This window comes from Lissotriton vulgaris, chromosome 1_1 (assembly GCF_964263255.1).
Source record: "Lissotriton vulgaris chromosome 1_1, aLisVul1.2, whole genome shotgun sequence".
In the NCBI taxonomy this organism is placed as follows: Eukaryota; Metazoa; Chordata; class Amphibia; order Caudata; family Salamandridae; genus Lissotriton; species Lissotriton vulgaris.
The window spans coordinates 2,113,624-2,128,976 of NC_141685.1; positions in this window are offsets into that span (position 1 = coordinate 2,113,624).

Here is a 15,353-nt window from a genome sequence, read left to right on the forward strand (position 1 = left end):
AAGGAAATGGCGGCCCGATGCCTCTGGGCCGTAGCCACTGATTTGCCTGCCTGATGTAAAGACAGCAGGAATTTCACTACCAACTCCTCCTGGCCCCAAAGCTCCCCTCTAGCAGCCCCCAAAAAGGCCCAATAGGAACGGAACGCCCCTTCATATGCCTTCCTCGTCCTGGGTGCTAAACTCTCTCCCACGAGGTTACGAAGTTCGGGGCACCGAGAGACCAGAGAGCTTCGGGAAAGGGTGCCGCCACCGGGTCCGCTATGGGCAGAAAACCCCAGAAGGCCTGCATACGAAAACGAGAAAGCGCATCAGCCGCCTGGTTCATCACACCCGGCACATGTTTTGCCTTAAATAGCACATTCAATTGCATACACAGTAATACAATTTCCTTGAGCAATCTCAGTATCCATTTGCATCGTGCTGCCTGGCTATTGATACACTCAACCACGGTCATGTTATCAGACCAGAATACCACAGAGTGATCTCTGAACCCCTAGGGCCAAGTTCTCAGGGCCACCAGAATGGGGAAAAGTTCCAGAAAAGCAATGTTACTTGTCAATCCACTATCATGCCACCATGACGGCCATTTTTGTGCTGACCACTGAGTGCCGAATATAGCACCAAAACCAATGCTCCCTGCCGAATCCGTCCACAGCCCCAGCTCCTCAGAGGACACCGCCGGTTTGTTCCAGACAATTCGACCATTGAAATCCGCCAGAAATGCCAACCAAATGCGCATGTCCTGGCGAACCTCTGCCGAGAGCCTTGTGCGATGATGACCCTCTTTTAGGCCGACCATGGCTTGAGCGATCGAGCGGGAAAAGGGGCGGGCCATCGGTATTACTCGTAGGGCAAAATTCAACTGTCCCACCAATTGTTGTAATTGATGTAGCTTAACCTTAGACTCACTTATACACGTTTGCAGGCATGCCCTGAATCTTAACACTTTGTCTCCTGGTAAACGAAAACAACCTTCTTCCGAGTCGAGCTCGATCCCCAGAAACTCGAGGCAAGTCGAGGGACCCACAGTCTTACCTGGTGCCAATGGCACGCCAAACTGATTCATCAAGACACAAAATTCAGTCAAAGTCTGTCCACATTCCGGATCCCCGGCTGCCCCCAGAAACAAAAAGTCATCGAGGTAATGCATAACATGTTGAAACCCCGTCTTCCTTGTGAAGACCCATTGCAAGAAACAACTGAACTTTTCAAAATAGGCACAAGATATAGAGCACCCCATTGGCATACACCTATCCATGTAATAGTGACCCTGAAACATGAAACCAAGGAGACGCTGATCGTCTGGATGTACCGGGAGCAACCGGAACGCTGACTCGATATCAGATTTTGCCATCAGCGCACCGGGCCCCAGGCGATTCAATATGGCCACGGCCTCATCGAAAGATGCGTACCGCACCGAACACACTTCCGGGTCTATCGCATCGTTTACGGAAAGACCACGTGGGGCTGATAAATTATGTATCAGCCGAAATTCACCCGGGTCCTTCTTGGGGACCACCCCTAAAGGGGAACAAACAAGGTTAGCAACTGGTGGCACATTAAATGGACCGGCGACTCGACCTCGAGTAACCTCTTTCCCGATCTTTTTCTGTACCACGGTCGTATGTTGCAAGACCGATATCTGGTTTTTACATTTTGCTACACCCTGAAACTCCCCCACTGGGATGCGGAAACCATATGAAAAACCCGTTCCGCAACACCCCAGCGGAAGCGTGATCCGGGTATTCGCTGAGCCAGGGAATCATTGCCATGGTATCAATCGGAGTAGGTAAAGGCGCCCCTCGGACTATGTCAGACCTGTTTGGCGCCTCCTCTACCCCCGTTATCACCCGTTTTGGCTCTGCACATGGACTCAGGATGGGATGATTGCCCACACCCACCACATTCGTGCCTAAATTTGCATGACCCCTGGGGCCTGGTACATTTACCCCTGTTAAAGTTCCAACAAATCCCCCTCTTTCCCGCGTTGCCGATTGGCCTCGAGTGATTGTCGTTACTCGTACTTGATCGAAAGGGCGTCCCCGTATATTGGCGGGAGGATTCACCCACGCTACTCCCTACCAATGGCAACTTCAACATACCAGTATCTTCCATTTTGGACCAAGACACAGAATCATAACAATCCCAAGTTAAGTTTTTATCATGTTCTTTCGCTTTTCTGAAAATATTATCGTAACAGAACCATTGATTGCCCTCGTGTGATACAGAATACCCCATGATCCGTGACTGATAAATCGGCAATTCGGACAGCAATTCAGGCCTACGTTCACCCATGATGGATGTAAAAATCCCCCATGCTTTGCCCCAATTGCCAATGTTTTCATTTACCTTAAAGGCGGCCATCTTTGCGCGCCAAACACTCGGATGCATGAGCTCCTTCTGGCTCTTAACATGCTCCATCTCATAATGATCGGTAAGCAACGAGAAGATGTTTATATACTCCTCTGCCCATATCTTCTCTTTGATAGCCAGAGGGACATGTTGACCCAACCTTTCCCTTCGAGAGGGTGCAGACTCATCCCTCGCAATCGGCAATGGCCGCTTACCTGAAACGGAAGCTGTATCTGCGACTGGACCTATCCCAGGTGATTTCTCCACTGCCGCAGCCGGCGTTGGTGCCTTCGTCGCTTCCCTTGTTTCACGCAGTTGTTTCATCAACACCTGCGCGTCGTCAGCCGTGGCGCCCTTGCTACCTTTACCCAACCACGCTGCTAATTGTGCTGCCAGCTCGGGCGGCATATCTTCCCCGGACACGGGGGTGACCACCACGGGAATCGGATTCCCCCCCTCCGGCACGGGAGTTGGTTCTTCGAGTGGGATACAGGGAACCGGCATGTCTCCCCCAGCTGCTCCCCTTCTGGGCCTCTTGCCTTTTCCTCCTGGAGCTGCTCCTGCCAAAGGACGTTTCGGTCCCCCTTCCTCGTCTTTATCCGCCATTCGCTTCTTTAGGTCGGTCACCTCTTTCATAAGAACACGCAGCATCTGGTCGGTAGTCATTCGCTTTCCCGCTTTCCTGGGCATTCTCCGACAGAGTATCTGCAAAACAAACAAGAAAGATTACAACGCTCAAAATTGGCTCTTCGTTCCGTCTCGAGCTCACGTGCAGCGAGGTGGTGCAGCTTCAGAGCACAGGAACAAGAGGATGCTTCCTTGGCTTGTTGCTTCTTTTATCCGTCTTCAGGGCGGGCGTAAACCCGCCCCCGCCTGCCCCAGGGGCGTGGCCAGCCGCGTCAGTGTCTAGGCCAGCCCACTCTAGGGCGGGAAAAAGGCGCGCCCCGGCTACGCCGCTTCGGGCATACCAGCCGGGACTCGCCTCCCGCACAAGACGGCTTCCCGGGGGGATCGTGGTACTCCGCCATACGTTCGGGGGGACCGAATGGTCGCCCCTTTCCATCCTAAAAACCCACAAAATTAAAGCCTAATTTACAAGCAAATGGTATTTTGAAGACCTGTGAAGTACGCGGGTGCAGCTTTGTGTAAGTGCCCAGGAAGCTGTCTCAGGGAGTCCGGGGCAATGGGCATTGCGCCTCTCTAATAATCACCCCACGATGATATTGCTCCTGCGCTGCAAAAAGAGAAGGAAAATCCTGAGAGAAAATGGCTCTCTATAAAGGATTTCCCTTCTCCTACAACGTGACTCACCTGGCATGATGTCTATAATGTTGTCTGTGATGGGTTGCAGAGTGACCGCTGTGGGGTGTGTTGAAGTGGTGAAAAGTATGAGGTAGTGCAGTTACATATAAATTGTAAAGGTGTATGTAAATAATGAAATAAATAATTGCTATATGTTCTATGGCACTACTCGTCATCCGACTGCTCTCCTGCCTTGCTCCATCATGTTGCAGCACTGCCTCTTGAAGCCGTCAGTAAAACCTATGTAATTGCATGTTATTATTTTAACATATTGAACAGATGTAAAAAATAATTGTATCTATCTTTTCTTTTTCAGAAAAATATTTTGTTTGGATGACCTTTTGAAAATGCCTAGAAGAACTGAAAAAAAGGAAAGAGAAAAAATAAATATATTTGAACAAAAGGAAAGATTTTCAATTAGAAAAAATGAGAGTACTACACAAACAGTTTCTTGTGGTAAAAACACTAGACAATTTCTGAAAAAAATATTACGAAAATGTATTAAAAATATTATGGCAGAAAGCAAAAAAATGAATTTTTCAAGTAAGAAGAAGCAGACTTCAATTTCAAATCCCAGGAAAAGAAAACATGATGAAGAAACAGTATCTGTTACCTGGAGACAAAAACAATTTCAAGAAATTTGTCAGAGACTTTTTTGAACTAGAGTGATTCAGAATTTAATGAAAACATGCTGCAAATATAAAAAGAAAGTGGTTGAATTCAAACCGAAGCAGCGTATTGAAAGTATAGTGGACACTGCTTTCAATTTAAAACAGAAGTTATTAATTGTGATTTTGAAGATGCTCAAAGTGTTGGATAAAATATTGAAACTGTTGAAAGAGAAAAGTAGAAGAAAAGGACCTGTGAACAGAACCAACTTCTTCAAAATCTTTAGTGGACATTGGAAACATACTTCTATATGGCTGAGATACCCGCCACCCCCTCTCAACACAATCCCCAAAAGGAGGGAAACCGGAAACAGTTCTTAAAGTTTTTGGATGTGGGAGGGAGTGACCCTCCCGCGGCCGTATTTATTAAAACAAAAATTAAAACATTAAACGTTTCATGTTATGTACAATTTCATTATCATATTGCGATGTTTGGCTAACCTTAACATATTCTCTAATACAGAGGTTCTCCTAGCCGAACTAGCATCCTACAAAACACATTCTCTAAAAACACTGAAATTGTACATCCTAACGTTTAAGGGCCAACGGCAAGGTCATAACCGGTGTCAAGATCCCTAACCAGACTTACCCCTCCCACTTGGGAGGGGCGACAGCACAGAGGCTTACCTCAAGTGCAACTACAAACAATTTCCCTTGACTTGACGGGGGCACTTAAGACTCGACGCCATTTAAAGGTCGTTCGAAGACTTGTGTGTGGTATCTAGAAGGTATCGTGGACCTCCCCCCACCCCACACATCTTACCGCATCTGCCGTCGCAGATGACACTGGCCCCGGGAAATTCCCCCAGGAGGGGACTGTAACCCCTCCTACAAAGGAAGGGGCCTTGACCGCCTTTCCTTTACCTCCGGCGACCCGCCCTTAGACGGGACCGCCTCCCCACTGAGGGGCCAATGGCCACCTCTCCCGAGCGCTCCCATCCGTGTTGGGTGACGCCCACTCATAGGGATCTACCAATTAGTGCTCACCGATCATGACCTTACCGCCTACCAAAAAATAAATACGACAATTCTTACTCAAACCTAAGAAAACATTGGTCGCTACGACCGAAAGAACATGCTTAAAAATGCAACACTACCTCAAATCATGTTAATCGTATCAACTTACACAATATTCACCATACTTTATTAGGAACAACAACAAACTGATACTTTCACAGCCTGTAAACGAAACGAAAACAAATTTATAAAATTCACTTTATTGCATGATGACTTGCTGTCCTCAGGGGCTGGTGGGTGGGTCAAAATTGGCTCTTCGTTCTGTCCCGAGCTCACGAGTAGCGAGGAGGTGCAGCTTCGGAGCACAAGAACAAGAGGACGTCTTCTGGTCTTGCGTCTCTTTTTATCCGTCTTCAGGGCGGGCGAGAACCCGCCCCTGCCTGCCCCTAGGGCGGGGCTGGCTACGTCGGTGTCTAGGCCAGCCCACTCTAGGGCGGGAAAAGGCGCGCCCCGGCTACGCCGCTTCGGGCATACCAGCAGCGACGCGCCTCCCGCCCAAAAATGGCTTCCCGGGGGGATCGAGGCACTCTGCCATACGTTCGGGGGGACCGAGTGGTCGCCCCTTTCCATATGGCTGAGATACCCGCCACCCCCTCTCAACACAATCCCCAAAAGGAGGGAAACCGGAAACAGTTCTTAAAGTTTTTGGATGTGGGAGGGAGTGACCCTCCCGCGGCCGTATTTATTAAAACAAAAATTAAAACATTAAACGTTTCATGTTATGTACAATTTCATTATCATATTGCGATGTTTGGCTAACCTTAACATATTCTCTAATACAGAGGTTCTCCTAGCCGAACTAGCATCCTACAAAACACATTCTCTAAAAACACTGAAATTGTACATCCTAACGTTTAAGGGCCAACGGCAAGGTCATAACCGGTGTCAAGATCCCTAACCAGACTTACCCCTCCCACTTGGGAGGGGCGACAGCACAGAGGCTTACCTCAAGTGCAACTACAAACAATTTCCCTTGACTTGACGGGGGCACTTAAGACTCGACGCCATTTAAAGGTCGTTCGAAGACTTGTGTGTGGTATCTAGAAGGTATCGTGGACCTCCCCCCACCCCACACATCTTACCGCATCTGCCGTCGCAGATGACACTGGCCCCGGGAAATTCCCCCAGGAGGGGACTGTAACCCCTCCTACAAAGGAAGGGGCCTTGACCGCCTTTCCTTTACCTCCGGCGACCCGCCCTTAGACGGGACCGCCTCCCCACTGAGGGGCCAATGGCCACCTCTCCCGAGCGCTCCCATCCGTGTTGGGTGACGCCCACTCATAGGGATCTACCAATTAGTGCTCACCGATCATGACCTTACCGCCACAGGTCCGGATAGTTGACCGGCTATCCGGACCCCCCACAAAAAACTCCTACCTAAAGGTCATGTTTTAACGATTTTAACCAAGCTAAGAAGTCACCTATGAGTAACTCATTCCCCACCCTTGACAAATGCACACCATCCCCCAGATACATACTGTCATCATTAATACAACTATGCGAGATCGAATGCAATGCCTTGGAACGGAACAACCTACTCACTTTATTATTCAATTTTCTAACAGAATGATTCAAAGCAGGGATCGAGATAGCCCCCCGCCACACTTTTCGTGGGATTATGTGAGACCACGCAATTATGCACCCCGGAACCTTCCTCGCTAACCAACTTACTGTGGAAAGCATAGCCTCCAGGAGAAGTCGTCTACCGGTGGTGACCAAATCATTGCCCCCTAAATGCACTATGACTATGGACGGCGGTGACCTCATCCGCTCTAACAAACCCTCAAAAAATTCCTGAAACTGGTCAATACAGAGACCGCCCCTTCCGTAGAAGGACACTCTGTACCCGTATTCCCCAGGTACGTGAATCATGTCACCTGCTTTGAATACGTCTGCGGCCCGTCTCACGTATGAGTGGCCCACGACCCACACCTCCTTCTTCACAGCCGGTGACGTGCGACCGCTGGCCTGGTGTAGGGTCGACTGCACAGTTCGCCCTGCCGCGTAGGCTTGCGCAACTGCAAACAAACAAAAGACAAGAAGCGTGAGTACATGATTACAGCTTCACAACATGTGCAATCGCACGTACCTCTTATAACAATTGGAGGACCAACGCCCCACACGTTTCACTTGTTCTACATTAAGACCCCTGGCTGTAGCTTCAGTGGCAGCCCCTATTCGAAAGGAATGGGTCCCAAATTCGCCCGGGTCCAAGCCCGCTGCGGCAATGGCCATTGCAAGCACCCGCTGAAACTGAAACCTCGTCAGTGGGGTAGCGTCTGCATGCCTCAACAATGTCCCCCCCCATGATGCCACCCTTCGTGCTAGGTAATCTTCTAAGCACTGTACCGGACACATGGATGACTCGGGGTTCCTGCGAATGATCGTGCAGTCCCCTCTCCCATCTTGGTCGGTCTTGGACCTGAGAAAGGAGACAATCATCGCATCACCCCTGATCTGAACATGTTCCCTGCACAAGCCCCCCGTCACATCCCGTTTGTTCCTTGCAACTAGCTCACTAACTCTCATAGCCCCGTGAAATGCCAGCGTAAATGCAGTCCGGAACAAACAGGTTTCGAAAGGGGACGAGCACGTGTTAGGGAGTGTGGCCAGTAACTGGGACAATCTGTCTAAACCTATCGGTCGTCTTACGTCTACTCTGCGACCCTCCAGGCGTTGCCACCCACGCAGCGCTTTCTGAACTGTAAAAGACGCTGTTGGGTCCAGGATGCCATGAGCCCTGGCAACAAAAGAAATGGCGGCACGATGCCTTTGGGCGGTAGCCACCGACTTCCCAGCCTTACGTAAGGACAACAGAAAAAGTACAACCCACTCTTCCTGCCCCCAAAGTCCCCCTCTCTCTGCCCCCAAAAAGGCTAAATAGGCCTGGAACGCCCCTTCATATGCCTTCCTTGTCCTGGGTGCTAGACTCTCTCCCACGAGGTGACGAAGTTCGGGGCACCGAGAGACCAGAGAGCTTCGGGGAAGGGTGCCGGCTCCGGGTCCGCTGACGGAAGGAAACCCGAGAAAGCCTGCATGTGAAAACGAGACAGTGCATCAGCAGCCTGATTCTTCACCCCTGGGACATGTCTTGCTCTGAATACCACGTTCAGTTGCATACACAGTAGGACAATTTCTTTGAGCAGCCTCAAAATCAATTTACAATGGGCTGCCTGACTATTGATGCATTCTACTACGGTCCTATTGTCGGACCAGAACACGACAGAATGATCTCTGAACCCTTCTGGCCAGGTTCTCAGGGCCACCAGAATGGGAAATAGTTCAAGGAAAGCAATATTACTCGTTAGCCCCTTCTCGTGCCACCATAGGGGCCACCTTTGAGCAGACCACTTTGTGCCGAAGATGGCGCCAAAGCCTATGCTTCCTGCTGAATCTGTCCATAGCCCAAGCTCTTCTGAGGACACGGCTGGCTTGTTCCAGACGACTCGGCCATTGAAGTCCGCCAAAAATGCTAACCAAATCCGCATGTCCTGGCGGACCTCAGCCGATAATCTCGTGCGATGATGACCCTCTTTTAGGCCAACCATCGCCTGGGCAATTGAGCGGGAAAAAGGGCGAGCCATTGGGATCACCCTCAAGGCAAAGTTCAACTTTCCCACTAATTGTTGCAACTGATGCAGTGTAACCTTAGATGCATTCAAACATACTTGGAGGGTTGCCCTGAATTTTAACACTTTGCTATCTGGCAAACGGAAACACCCCTCCCTTGAGTCCAACTCGATCCCCAAAAACTCGAGGCAAGTCGTGGGACCCATAGTTTTACCCGGTGCCAATGGCACGCCAAAATGACCCATCAACACACAGAATTCTGCTAAGGCCTGAGCACATTCGGGATTTCCGGCGGGACCAAGGAACAAAAAGTCGTCAAGGTAGTGCATTACATTTCGGAAACCCGTTTTCTTCGTGAACACCCATTGCAGGAAAGTACTGAATTGCTCAAAATAAGCACATGATATAGAGCATCCCATCGGCATACACCTATCCATGTAAATTGACCCCTGGAACCCGAATCCCAAAAGACGCTGATCGTCTGGGTGTACCGGGAGCAACCGGAACGCTGACTCGATATCTGATTTCGCCATCAACGTCCCGGGCCCCAGGCGATTCAAGATGGCTACTGCCTCATCAAACGATGCGTATCGCACCGAACAAACCTCTGGATCAATTGCGTCATTCACCGAAAGGCCGTGTGGAGCCGACAAGTTATGGATCAAACGAAACTCACCTGGGTCCTTCTTGGGGACCACCCCTAACGGAGAACATACAAAATCCGGTACCGGGGGTACCCTAAACGGGCCAGCGACCCGTCCCCGGCTAACCTCTTTCAGAATTTTTTCATGCACCACAGACGTATGTTGTAACACAGAAAGTTGATTTTTGCAAAACCCTACACCCTGAAAGTCCCCTACCGGGATGCGGAAACCATGTGAAAAACCGTTCCGCAGCACCCCAGCAGAAGTACGATCCGGGTATTCACTGAGCCAGGGAATCATTGCCAAGGTATCAATCGGGGTTGGTAAAGGCGCCCCTCGGACTAGCTTAGACCTGTTTGGCGCCTCCCTTACCCCCGTTCTCACCCGTTCTGGCTCTGCACGCTGACTCAGGATGGGACGACCCACACGTACTACACTCATGTTTGAATTTACACGTTCCCGGAGGTCTGGTACATTTCCCTTTGTTGAAATTAAAGCAGAAACCCTTCCTCCCTGTATTACCTGCGGGCCTCGACTGATCGTCGGTGCCCGTACTTGGTCGAAAGGGCGTCCCCACATTTTGGCGGGAATAATCTACAACATTGCTCCCAACCAATGGCATCCTTAACATTCCTGATTCTTTCATCTTATCCCATGTTACCGAATCGTAACAATCCCAAGTCAAACCTTTGTTATGTTCCTTTTCTTTTCTGAACAGATTGTCATAACAAAACCAATGGTTACCTTGATACGCTGTCGAGTAACCCATAATTCTTGATTGATAAATGGGAAACTCAGGAAGCAACTCGGGCCTACGTTCCCCCAGAATTGATGTAAAAATTCCCCACGCATTGCCCCAGTTGCCAATATTCTCATTTATCTTAAAGGCGGCCATTTTTGCGCGCCAAACACTCGGATGCATTAGGTCCTTTTGACTTCTAACATTCTCCACCTCATAATGATCAACAAGCAAGGCGAAAATATTCACGTATTCCCCAGCCCAAATCTTTTCCTTTATAGCTAAAGGCACATGTTGACCTAATCTCTCTCTACGAGAGGGTGCTGACTCGTCCCTTGCAATCGGCAATGGCCGCTTACCTGCACCGGACGCAGCTTCTGCCAACGGCGCAGCCACTTTAGCTGCATCTCTCTTCTCACGAAGCCCTTTTATCAGTGCCTGTGCCTCGGCGGCCGTGGCGCCATCACTACTATCCCCCAACCAAGCTGCTAGCTGTGCTGCCAGCTCGGGGGGCATGTCTTCCTTGGATGTCGGGGTGACGACAACGGGGATTGGATTCCCCTCCCTCGGTACTGGGGACGGCGCCTCGAGCGGGGCAGAGGGAACCGGGACGTCTCCACCGGCTGGAACCCTTTTCGGCCTCTTTGGTCTACCTTCAGCCGGCGCAGAGCCCGAACCCTCCTCCCCGTCTCGCTCCGCCAACCGTTTCTTTATGTCGGACACCTCTTTGCAAAGAGCCCGCACCATCTGGTCGGTCGTCATTCTCTTTGCGCCTTTCTTGGGCATCTCTCCGACGAAGTATCTAAAAGACAAAGAGAAAAGATCAAAACGCTCAAAATTGGCTCTTCGTTCTGTCCCGAGCTCACGAGTAGCGAGGAGGTGCAGCTTCGGAGCACAAGAACAAGAGGACGTCTTCTGGTCTTGCGTCTCTTTTTATCCGTCTTCAGGGCGGGCGAGAACCCGCCCCTGCCTGCCCCTAGGGCGGGGCTGGCTACGTCGGTGTCTAGGCCAGCCCACTCTAGGGCGGGAAAAGGCGCGCCCCGGCTACGCCGCTTCGGGCATACCAGCAGCGACGCGCCTCCCGCCCAAAAATGGCTTCCCGGGGGGATCGAGGCACTCTGCCATACGTTCGGGGGGACCGAGTGGTCGCCCCTTTCCACTAGTGAGCCTTTTTTTAATGAGGAAAGTTACAACCAGGAAAACAGTTTACCATTTACAGTTGATACTGGAGGTCATTGCTACAAAGTTCAGGATGGTTGTCCCCTTCCAAAAGAGCAAATGGTTGATAAAAGTGAAGAAGAGTTAATAGCTGAAGAAGTGCAAGGAAAATATACACAAGCTCCTGTGTATAAGTGGGGTTGCAGCAGTATTTGTAGTATTCGACTGGAATCCATTGATATAATGCGAAATAAGCTATGAGAATATACACAGAAAAGTATCAAACAGAAGATTTAGTTGTTACAGGGACTAGATCCATGTAATTTAAGAACATATACTAAAAAGCATGGGCATGCAATGGCTTGTCTTTCAAGAAAAGTGTGTACAAGTGTTTTTCATCACTTGAGGATGTTAGCAGTACACCATTCAGAAATGGGGACGTTTATAATGAAACTGTACTAAGTAAAAAGTCCTGCATTATGTTTAAGTGAACTGAATACAGGTATTTTAACATGGTTCTTTATCAGATGTTCAAAAAATTGTAATGATGTTGAAATGCAATATTTTGGTTCAGAAGAGCAGTCCATAGAAAGTGAAAGTTTGACAATTACAGATGTTCATTGGAGATGGGAAAATGATTAGTACGAATCCGTTTGAAGAAGAAATTTGAAAGCTTAATGTAGTGTGCTTCGAAATACCAAACTATGTATGTGTTTGTTGTCAACATACTCATTATAAAACTCAAACTAGAAATGTTGATTTGTATTTGAAAAATGAAAAGGAGAACAATGGTAAGAGGGAATAATTTGCAACTTCCTTGTTGATAAAAGGTCGACTTGAGTTAGGTAGTGATCAATGTATATGAAAATATTGTTACAACAAATTAGAAGAGAGCAAAATGCCTGCTAGAGCAGTACATAATAACTTAGAATTAGTAGCTATTCCAGAGGAACTCGCATAATTGAATACATATGAGTCAGTTCTAATTCAATCTGGTCATCCTTTTCAAACTATAATTCGGATGGAGCCTAAAACAGGTAAACTGCCACCAACAGACTTGCAAAGAGGGCTGAAAGGAAGAGTGGTGTACTTACCTTTGGATTTTAAGAAAAATATTGAAACTATTGCTGGAGAGAAAGAGTAAAATGAGGCAGTAGTCATTTCAGTAAATGACGTACCAACAAAGAGTCGGAAAATATGGCAAGAATTTGTGGATGTTATTAAAATTGAAAAGGCTACCTTATATTTTTACAAAACTGTAAATGTGGATGATCAGGTATTACTTTTAGAAGATGAATCTGAATTGAAAGTAGTCAAATATAGAAAGTGGACAAGTCAAGGACTGAAGAGATTTGTAAACATTACACAATATGACCTTTGCACTCAACGGAAGTAATTGGAAGCAATATTGAGTTATTTCTAAAGGAAAAAAGCACAGGAAACTCCAATGAGTATATGGGAGAAAAGCTTGGAATCTTGTTGTTTTCCATAGCTGTTTCCTACTGGAGAAGGTGGACAATATGATGGCCGAACGGCACAGATACCAGCTTCAGAATATCCGTCAACAAGATTATATTCTGAAGATCCTAGATTTTGACAGTGCATTCCATTTATATTTCGCCTTTTGTTTGAAATTGATCTGTATTATCTCTCTTAGGCAGTGAACCAAATACTTAAAACTGGAGTTCATCAATCACTTCTTCTGTGAAAGAATTTGTGGAGAAAGTTAAAGAAACAGATGAAAATTTTAAAGCACAGTTAATCAATTTGTTGGCATGTCAACGTGGAACAAATGAGTATTGGTATCGTTGTCATTGAGAACTCAAGTGCATGTTACAGAACTTAGGTAAACCACCATGGTTTGTGACACTTAGATGTGCAATATATGCATGGGAAGATTTGCTTGAGTTTATAAGAAAAGCTAATTCCAATATAAGAAATGTAGAAATAAAGACTCCTGGTGAACTGTGTTCATTGGATCCTGTAAATGTATGCAGATATTTTAATCATATGTTTCAAGCTATGATGTCCTTTATCTACAATAAAAAGAATCCACCTCTTGGAGAAGTTACCGATTTCTTTTGGAGAAAGGAGTAGCAAACAAGAAGTGCACCTCATATACATATGCTACTTTGGATCAAGGATGCCCCTAAATTTTGAACTAATTCTGATGAAACAATATGTGTTTCATTGAACAGTATGTGACATGTGTGATTCCAGCCTAAAGGAAAATTTTACACCAAATATCCGTTTGGTTTTTAACGTCCAGTCATTTGTGAAGGAAAAGTAAAATCTTTTTTTTCTACTGTAAGGCATACAATAACTCGGAAATCTCCAAAGAATACCTACAACTTAAAAAGAACAGAAGTGTCAAAGTATATCAATGACTACAATCCAGTCATTTTAAAAATGTGGAATACGAACATGAACATCCAGTATGTTGAAGATAACTCAATTGCTATTGCACATTATGTTGCATCGTACATAACAAAATCAGAAAAAATAGAGATGAAACAGATGTGGGATGAAATTGCGCAAGAGAAAAGCCTTAGCAAAAATTTGTACAGCTTTACTTTGAAAATGCTTTCCCACCGAGACATTGGAACCCTCTGAATGTTCAGACTGCTTGTGCTCTTCAAGTTTACATTTCAAGTCACGAGAAATTATTTGGGTATGTTTAGGTCTTGCCTGCAAATGAAATAGAGGGTTGAAATAATTTGAAGAAATAAAGAATTAGCAGCAAATGAACCAGGCTGTGCAGACATTCTTAAAACTAATATGTTGGACACATACTATCCAAAAAGGAGTCAACATCTGGAAGAGCTACATCTGTATTAAGTACTTCAACATTACAGCTTCAAAATAAATGATAAACAGAATTTAAAAGAAGGAAAATATGCAGTATTTGAATGTCATGGTTGTTTAGTAAAACATGCAAAGGGTAATCTTATAACCCACTAGAAACTCAGTTGTTAAACTAAAGATAAGCGACAATTGTACTATTTAGTCCTTCTCCAACTCTTTAAACCATGGCGTAGTGAAAGTGAATTACTTGGAGACTTTGACTGCTATGAAGATTCTTTTAATACATTTAAAGATAGCATGACATGTACAATTTTCCGTACATATTTAAAAATGTTGAAGGATTAAGTTGAAAATGAAAAGACTTTTACAGCTGAAAAAACTAGTGAAAGTTCTCAAGATAGTCATGAAGTTGAAATTGCAATGCAACAAGCAATTGAGGATACTATTATATTGCAAAACATAGAAGAACAACTAAGTGTTGAACAGAAAGACATATATGTACAAGTCAGAGAACAGATAGAACATGGTTTGTTGCATGAAAAAAAGAAAGTGTATTAATCTTTTAAAAAATTTCTGATGTACATCAGTGGTGAAGTTGGGAGAGGTAAAAAAAATTTCATTAAAGTTTTGACCAGTTATCTTCAAAAAACTATGGCTTCACATTTATGTTATTTGGTAAAAGCTCCAAATAGATCAGCTGCTCACAATGTTAAAGGAGTTACTTTGCATAGATTACTGATGTTACCAGTCGAGCATGATAATAAATTAGAATATCGGAAGTTGTCTGGAGAAGCTTCTTATGGAGTGTTAAGAGTGCTGAAGAAACCTAAACTTTTAATTATTGATGAGGTGAGCATGATCTCATACTTAATGCTTGCTTTTGAACACATAGGAATGCAACTGGTATTAAAAACAGATTATGACATTCTGTTTGGAGGAGAACATGTAATTGTATTTGAAGATCTGCTACAACTAACCCCTGTAAAAAGATAACCAGTGTTTAAAACTCTTCTACATGAAAACACTAATAAATCCTTGGGAAGTATTGTAAATGTGAATCTGTGGTTACATTTTGAATATAAAGAACTCACTCAGAAT